This window comes from Hakea prostrata, chromosome 9, assembly GCF_041222555.1.
Source record: "Hakea prostrata isolate BN-2017 chromosome 9, UWA_Hpros_2, whole genome shotgun sequence".
Classification (NCBI taxonomy): Eukaryota; Viridiplantae; Streptophyta; class Magnoliopsida; order Proteales; family Proteaceae; genus Hakea; species Hakea prostrata.
The window spans coordinates 49,860,979-49,870,061 of NC_142608.1; the positions used below are offsets into that span (position 1 = coordinate 49,860,979).

Sequence of the window (9,083 nt, forward strand, 5' to 3'; positions counted from 1 at the left end):
GGTACTCAAGCAGAGCCTTTGTGCTCAGTTCATCAACTGACTTAGCCTTTGGAGGTGGACTCCCAACCCCAACGGTCGGGCCACATCTAACGATTGTTTTGCAAGTCATCATCGAGCAATCGGAGGGTTGAGCAGATTTTGGACGCATCATTTGGCGCCGGCTGTGGGAAACGCTTCAGAAAGTCATGGTTACCGGGTCAGCAGCAGTGGCTGCTGCGGCTCAGCGAGACGCTGACATTCAACTTCTTGACGGGAACAATCCGAATAATATCCCTGAAGGAAGTCGAGCTCGTGAAGTACGAGAAGATTGAGGACAAGGGGGTAATGATCAATTACATCCTCCTAATCCTCTCCAACAGTAGTTGGATCAAATGCAGCTCCAAGTTATGGAGATGAATTAGACGCTTCGTGCATTGGTTAGGCAAGTGGTGGCGCCATAGGCTCCTGATCAGTGGGAAGTGAGAAGGCGAGGAAATATTTACCTCACTTCCACGAGGATGATCCCCATAGAGGGAAAGAAGGTTTCCAGAAGGCCAGAATGTTGGCTAGAATTTCCGGGAAGACGCTCGGAGACAAGGCAGAGAATCAAGAAGAATTGGGGAACTCTCCAGAAGAGATGATCGATTTGAACAACCGCAACGAAGCACAACTCGTTCAATGACAAAGTTGGGTGTTGGAGTGCGAACTCACTCACCAACCTCCAGGCGTATGGTTGGGGACAATGCTCGCGTCACCGGTGGACGTTCGATGCATATTGGCCAAGAGCTGGCTAATATTAATTAGAGGCACAGGCAATTGTCCAAAGGAAAAATAACCGATGATATATATTCGGTCATTAGAAAGACCCCGTTCGTTGAGGCAATAGCCGGATATCAATTTCCTCATAATTTCCAGTTACCAACTTTTTCTTCTTTTGACGGTTCAGGAGATCCTATTGCTCACATTAGTTACTACCAGCAAACTATGGCTGTGGCTGGTAACTCAGATGAAATCCTTTGCAGGGTGTTCGGTTCATCTTTGACCGTAGCAGCACAAAAGTGGCTCTCAAATCTTCCCTCGGGAAGAATCACAAACATTGAGGAGTTGGTGCAAAAATTCATTAGTCGATTCCAAAGCGGAATTCAGATCAAGAAGACCGAGGAAACCTTGTTCACTATTAGGCAAGGGAAAAGCAAATTGATTCAGGAGTACCTGAAACGATTCAATAGGTGAAACGATTCAATAGGGTCACGATGAAAATCGAGAACCTAGATGAACAAGTAGCTAAAACTGCTTTGTTCACTGGACTCACCAATCAGAGACTCTTGGAGTTATTACTTCAAGATATGCCTACCACCTATGCTGAACTGGTGCAAAGGTGTCAGAAGCAGGCGGAGGTAACAGTGATTCTAGATGCGCGTCAGGGAGACACGAAGGCCTCTACAAGAGAATAGAAAGCTCCCGAGAAAAAGCATAAGCCCAAACAACATGCTTGGGATCAAATTGGAAGGCCCCGTACGGCATGGTGATAGAGGTCTCCTAATCAAAGCGAGTATACACCCTTGAATACTCCTCGGTCAGAGATCTTAAATGTCATCAAAGGAAAAAATATCTTTAAATGGCCACCCAAAGTCCCAGCAAAGCTTGGGGAGCGAAATATGGAGAGGTATTGCCATTTTCATAAGGATTACGGTCACTATACCAATGATTGTAGACATTTGAAGGCCAATATCGAGAGATTGATATCTCAAGGTCACCTTCCCAGTTTCAATAAAGGGAAACAGGCAGAGTCACTAGCAACTGATGAGAAAAGGGAGCGTTCGGTAAGTTGGGAGCGGCGATTCGAAGCTCCTAAGTCTAAGAAAGGCAAGGAAGTGATCAATGCCCCCCGATCACCAATATTGACGATATTCGAAGGACCCGAGCCTGAGTCGCTCCGAAAGTTGAAGGCCAAATCTTAGTTCATTGGAACTGGAGAAACGCAGAAGCAAAAAAGACCGAATGGTGAGGGTTCGATCACCTTCAGTGAAGAAGATGAGAGAGGCGTCTGTATGCCTCATGATGATGCCATTGTCATCAAGGTAGAGATTGCACGCCGGGAGGTGCACAGAGTGCTAGTTGACACAGGATCTGCTGCAGACTTTTTGTCTTATGAAGCTTATCAAAAGCTTAAAATCGAGGAGGATCTAATGGAGCCGTCATCTACACATCTTTATGGCTTTGCTGGGTCGTCGGCTATAGCTGAAGGATCAGTACAACTGGATTTGTCAGTTGGAAACTTCCCCAAAGAAGCTACTATTCCGGTGAACTTCCGACTTACAACGTCATTCTTGGCTGGCCATCTTTAACAAACTTAGGTGCTGTACTTTCGACAAAGCATCTGAAGATAAAATTCCCAACTAGTATGGGAATCGGTCAGGTTTCCTCTGACAAAAGAATCTCCCAACAGTGCTACGTGGCATATCTGAAAGACAAGGAAGGCCCGAAGAAGGCCACGGCATTGCCAATAGAAATACGTGACGATCGGAATGAGGTAGAAATGCAAAGACCAAAGCCAGTAGAAAGGTTGGAGCGAATCCAACTGGATCCCGACAATGAGAAAAGAACTACTCACATTGGATCCGAGCAGCTAGAGGAATTCAAAATAGAACTAAAGCTATTCCTTCGGGAAAATAGAGATGTGTTCACATGGTCTGCGGAGGATATGCCGGGAATAGGTCAAGTGGCAGAGCACAAGCTTTGGATAAATTTGAAGGCAAAACTGATTGTCCAGAAGAGGAGAAACTTCTCGATAGAAAAGCACAAGGCCATCAAGGGCAAAGTCGAAAAGCTAAAGAAGTCAAGGTTCATCAAACCCATTGAATACCCAACCTGGTTGGGCAATGTGGTGATGGTCAAGAAGGCGAACGAAAAATGGAGAATGTGTACAAATTACACAGATCTCAACAAGGCTGGCCTGAAAGACTGCTATCTGCTGCCCCAGATAGATCCTTTAATAGATGCCACCGCTGGATATGAAACGTTAAGTTTCATGGATGCATACTTAGGGTACAAATAGATCCTCATGAATCAAGAGAATGAAAAGTTAACTGCTTTCATGACCAATCGTGAAAGCTTCTACTACAAGGTCATGCCGTTCGGCCTAAAGAACGTAGGGGCTACTTATCAGAAGGCAGTGATAAGCATGCATTTACCATTATTTATTTGATTTAATTCCCCATACTTATTTAATTAAAGAGAGCTAATTGAGTATTTTTGTGTATTTTTCAGGAATAAGGAGATTTTGGATGTTAGAGATAATATGGAGTAAAGTTGGCAATATATTAGATATTGGTGGATTTTAAATCATGGCATTCAATCTTGCTGCTCAAGAAATCATGAAAAGTGAGATCTTAGCCAAATTGGAAATAGGTGGAGGTTTAAGGAACAAAATTGGTAATAAATCTGAAAATCGGGTTAACAGACCTACCTTCAATATTTTAGGCATATCTCTCTCGTATGACTTGAATTTCGGTGATTCAAGATGCTATGGAACGATATTGAAAATATCTACAACTTTCCAGTTTTGAGTTTTTCCAAATTCCGAAATAATAAAGGTCGAATCTACGGGTAAAGAGAAGGGATTCATTGTGTGCGGGAGACATAAAAGAGAAGCCAACCATAGAGAAGAGAAGACGACGGCGAATGCGGCTCTCATCTCTCATTGCTGAAGAAGAAGACCACATCTCTCTCTCTCTCTCTCTCCCTATGTTTCATCTTTATTTTTCTTATGAACTTTGTAATAATGAGTAGCTAGTTCCTTTTCTTTGGGATGTAGATGAACCATGCTTATTTCATTAAGTTGATTGTTCTATATCTTCTAGTTGATTGTGTTTGAGTTTAGCCAAATATGTTCTATAACTCAGCGAACTAAGCGTGCCAAGCTTCCGCGAAGGACGATAGTCTTGCGAAGATAGGGCATATCTAGGAAGACCATCCCTAATTTGCTTTGAAGTGTAGAGTTATATCGGTTAGGGAAAAGCATTGGGGATTCGAAATCCCAAAGATCTTCACATATTCATAGTTTAAGTTTTTACATTAATTAATAGATTTAGTTTAAATTTAGTTTCTTGAATTCAATCTTAGTGACTTAGCCTTTCAGTTCCCCATAGTTCGACCCCGTACTTTCTGCTTGCTAGATTAGTATAGGATTTTATTTTTGATTGGTTAGCGACACGATCAAATTTTGGCGCCGTTGCCAGGGAACCAAAGCACGGTTGCTAGGATTGATTTTTGTCAGTTAGGCATAATTTTTAGAGTAATTTTAGTGTTTTTAATTTTTTTATTTTTCTTTGCTTATTTAACTAATCTCTTTTTCTTTTGTTTTGTAGGTAACTGCAAGAGTAGCGATTCGATAATTAGTTTAGGTTGTTATCTTTTCTTTCTTAGATATAATTGTATTTAGGACTTTTCAATTGTAATATTTGCATTAGATTGGGTTGTTTAGGTTAATTTTTAAAAATCCCCATCCCTCAAATCCCACATGTGTAACTTTTGTTCGAAAGATCACGTGGATTGCGCTTCAGGTACGTCCTAAACTCTCCCTTTTGCTATAGTTATTTTCTTTTAATTTTCCTTATTTAGCTTGTTCTTATTTTTATTCTTCTGTGTGTATGAATGGTCGTCGGTCCCTAAACCCTGAGTTGACTCCACTTGACTTAGAGTTAGAAGAGACTTTGGCCAACCTTAGAAGGCAAAGAACCATGGCAAACTATGAGCCTCCAATGAGGCCCTTGAGTGAGCATTTCATTCCTACGATATACACTCCAGTTTCTTGTATTAAGTTGCCTAACATAGAGGCGGCTCAATATGAGATCAAATCTAGTGTGATTCAAATCCTACCATCTTTATATGGACTTGCCAATGAAGAGCCTTATAAGCACTTAGATGAGTTTTTAGAGGTGTCCTCCACGGTTAAAATTCAAAACCTCTCAGTTGATGCTTTAAGGTTACTTCTTTTTCCATTCTCCCTTAAAGATAAAGCTAAGCATTGGCTTCATTTTTTGGACAATGTTAAAATTTCCACTTGGGTAGAAATGCAACAGGAGTTCCTTAAAAAGTTTTTCCCCATTGGCCGTACCAATAGCATTAGGAGAGCGATAACGAGTTTCTCCCAAAAAGAAGGAGAACAATTTCATGAGGCTTGGGAAAGACTAAAAGAATTACTTAGAAAGTGCTCCCACCATGCTATTCCTAAATGGCAATTGGTTCAATGTTTTTATGATGGCCTTAGAGATCGACATAGGCAAATGGTTGATTCTTCTTGTGGTGGGACTTTCATGCACAAGAATGAGAATGAAGCATGGGAACTTTTTGAGACCCTTAATGAAAACTCCCAACACCGTGCTTCAGCAGCTAGGACTGAGATTCCATCCATTGGGCAACCAAAGAGGAGCGGTCTCTATGAGATAAATCCTACCATTGAGATGAGCACTAAGGTTGACTTGCTATCAAAGAAATTGGACCATCTCTTGTCATTAGGACAACAAACCCCATCTCTACTTCCTACAAGTTTCTCTCCACCTAATCAAATTGCAGCATGTGCTTTATGTTCTAGCCTATCCCATCATGTCACTGATTGCTATTTGGCTACACAATACCCTGAGTTTGTTAAGGAGCATACACATTTGGCCCAAGGAGTTTCTAAATTTGGCAATGATCCATATTCCAATACTTATAACCCAGGATGGCGAAACCACCTCAATTTTTCATGGCGAAACTCAATGCCCAATCCCTCTAATCAAATACCTTATAGGCCACCTCCATTTAATATGCACCAAAATGCCTATAGGAATGAGCAACCGTCATCTTCACAACCCTCACCTAATTCATCATTTGAGGATAAGGTACTAAAAGCACTTAGTGGATTAGAGCAAAACACTCAATTGTTGCATTCCCATTCTCAGTCCATTAACAAATTGGAAACTCAACTTGGTCAACTAGCTGATGCCATCAGTAGGAGGGAGGTTGGTCAGTTACCTAGTCAACCAATAGGTAACCCTAATCATCAAATTGGGTCTAGGAAAGAACAAGTCCAAGCAGTCTCGGTTGTGACACGCAGTGAGAATGAATATTATGCACCTTTGCCTACTCCTAAGCCATTGCCCATTGATCTTGAGAGTCAAGAGGAGGTTGATTTGACCCATGAGACTTGCGATGATGCACACAAGCTTAGTAAAGAAACACCACCTATGAGTATTCCCCATCAATTTGCTTGTAAGGGGTTGCACATTCCAATTGTAGAGGGTCCTACTCCTAAATCTTACACTCCCAAAGCCCCCTTCCCTGAAGCTCTTGAGTCTTCAATTCCAGATTCTAGAAAGAATGCTAAGATGCAGGAGATGATTGATTTATTCCAACAAGTTCGTATCAATCTCCCACTATTAGATGCTATCAAGCAAGTCCCATCTTATGCTAAGTTTCTAAAATATTTGTGCACCCAAAAGCGTAAGTTGAAGACTCAAACACCTAAAACTGTGCACCTAACTGAATCAGTCAGCTCGGTAATTTCCAACCAACTGCCCCCTAAACTTAAAGATCCAGGTACACCTTTAATTTCATGTGTCATTGGAGATTTATCCATAAGTAAAGCATTGCTTGATTTGGGAGCCAATGTGAATATTTTACCCGGTTCAGTTTATGATAGGTTTGGTCTAGGAGATTTGAAATCCAGTGATGTGATTCTATAATTGGCAGACCGTTCAATCAAACAACCCCGTGGGCTACTTGAAAAAATTTTGGTAAAGGTTGAGGATCTATATTTTCCTGTTGATTTTTTGATCCTAGATATGGACAATACAACTACCAATAAGTTACCACCAATCATTCTTGGACGACCCTTTTTAGCCACTGCGAATGCTTGCATCAATTGTAGATCGGGTGTCATGGACATATCATTTGGCAATAAGAAACTTAGAGTCAAAATTTTCAATGCATCCTTAAGCTCAAATAGGGATGAAGAGTGTTTTGCGATTAACTTTATTGATGAGGTAGTGGTTGATTATACTCCAAACATGCTTATTGATGATCCCCTACAACATTGCTTGCCATTTGGGGAATCTAACCTAAATATTGAGGAAGTCAACACATTGTTGGACTCTTCCACTTCTTTGGAGCAGTCACAATTCACATTTAGATTTGAGCCTCCACCTCCATTGGCTGCTTCTTACTGAGTCTGGCTGAAGACTCTAAACTTAGCGCTTTATGGGAGGCAACCCATATGTTTAGATATTATTTCTTGTTCTTTTTCCTTTATTTTCTTTGTTTGTTGTTAGGTTTTACTGTTGCGTGCTCTATCATGAGTTCAAACATCGGGTACACTCTTTCCTCTATTTGCTTCTATTATTTATCTTGCATGCACTGAGGTCATTGCATAATTTAAGTGTGTGTGGGGGGGTGTCAACTTGAGTAAGACTTGTTGATAGTTGGTAGAGCATTGTCACAAAGATAAAAAGTGCCCAATTTTTTCTGGCTTTGGTAAGATAAATGTTTTAATTCCTTGCTTAGATACAAAATGAGAGTTTAAGTGTTTTAGAAATCCCATCTGATGTAATGAACACCCTCTTGAGAGAATAGTAATGGATTTTACATTTTGAGACCGAGGTTGAATCGGAAAATAGGAATTCCAGGTAGTCCAAAAGGTTTGACCATCTAGTTATCTTGTATTGCCTTGTGCTTATGGTGACAAGTTGAGACCGATTTTAGACTATTTAAATGTGAAGTAAATTGAAGTATAATATGAAAAAAGAAAAAGAAAAAAAAATGCTGAAGTTTAAAGGTTAGACCTCCTTCTTAGTAACTGGGTCTCGGTGTCACCAACATCGTGCCTCGCGTCAAACAGTTGGGGTGTCTTTGGTCCAGTCTTGGCCTGTAGCATAGTTGGCTTGAGTAAGTAAGTTCGAGGGGTATTCTACACCTAGTCCCTTAAAGCCATCTGGCTTGAGAGCGGCTGACCCAACACTCGTTACATAGGCCATCTAGAAAGCTTAAGAGGCAAGACATTGCACGGACTAGAACTGTGATCATTAAAGAAAGAAGTGAATTAATGTGCTTATAAAGGTGAAATGTCTAAGAAGGTCAATATTGCTTAGATCTTGAGTTCTTGGTATTATTTGGTACATAGTTTAGTCTTATTTGAGGGTGAATTGGTAGACTGAAGATAAGAAGAGATTTCTCGATTGAATTGTTTGCCTAGAGCTAGACTCAAGAGAGGGTGTAAGAGCTTAAGTGTGGGGGTGCCAATATTCCCTTTAATCTTTAGTGGAGTGTCTTTGTCTTGGAATCTATCTTTCTACTCTTACTACTGCCAGAATAATTTGAAGAGCACTTAAGAATTTTGTGTGTATATTCTCTGCAAACACTCACGAGACACAACTCGTCCACTAGGGTAACCTAGGGGTTTAAAGGCTTGTTGCACATGCTAAGTACAACCGTGATTCCTACGAAAGTGAGTTAGGTTTTTCTTTATTTATTTTCTGTATTAGTTTTATTTTATTTTGTTTTGCTCGAGGACTAGCAAACACTCAAGTGTGGGGGTATTTGATAAGCATGCATTTACCATTATTTATTTGATTTAATTCCCCATACTTATTTAATTAAAGAGAGCTAATTGAGTATTTTTGTATATTTTTCAGGAATAAGGAGATTTTGGATATTAGAGATAATATGGAGTAAAGTTGGCAATATATTAGATATTGGTGGATTTTAAATCATGGCATTCAATCTTGTTGCTCAAGAAATCATGAAAAGTGAGATATTAGCCAAATTGGAAATAGGTGGAGGTTTAAGGAACAAAATTGGTAATAAATTTGAAAATCGGGTAAACAGACCTACCTTCAGTATTTTGGGCATATCTCTCTCGTATGAGCTTGAATTTCGATGAATCAAGATGCTATGGAACGATATTGAAAATTTCTACAACTTTCCAGTTTTGAGTTTTTCCAAATTCTGAAAGAATAAAGGTCGAATCTACGGGTAAAGAGAAGGGATTCATTGTGTGCGGGAGACATAAAAGAGATGCCAACCACAGAGAAGAGAAGAAGACGGCGAATGCGGCTCTCATCTCT

General features: G+C 40.3%; 1 non-coding gene across 1 annotated transcript; it reads right to left on the reverse strand.

Moving 5' to 3' along the window:
* Positions 1–5,102: 5,102 nt before the first annotated feature.
* On the reverse strand, positions 5,103–5,209 carry LOC149005427 (small nucleolar RNA R71). Its single transcript, XR_016169979.1, has one exon. It is a non-coding gene; the product is annotated as a small nucleolar RNA R71 (small nucleolar RNA).
* Between the last annotated feature and the right edge of the window lie 3,874 nt (positions 5,210–9,083).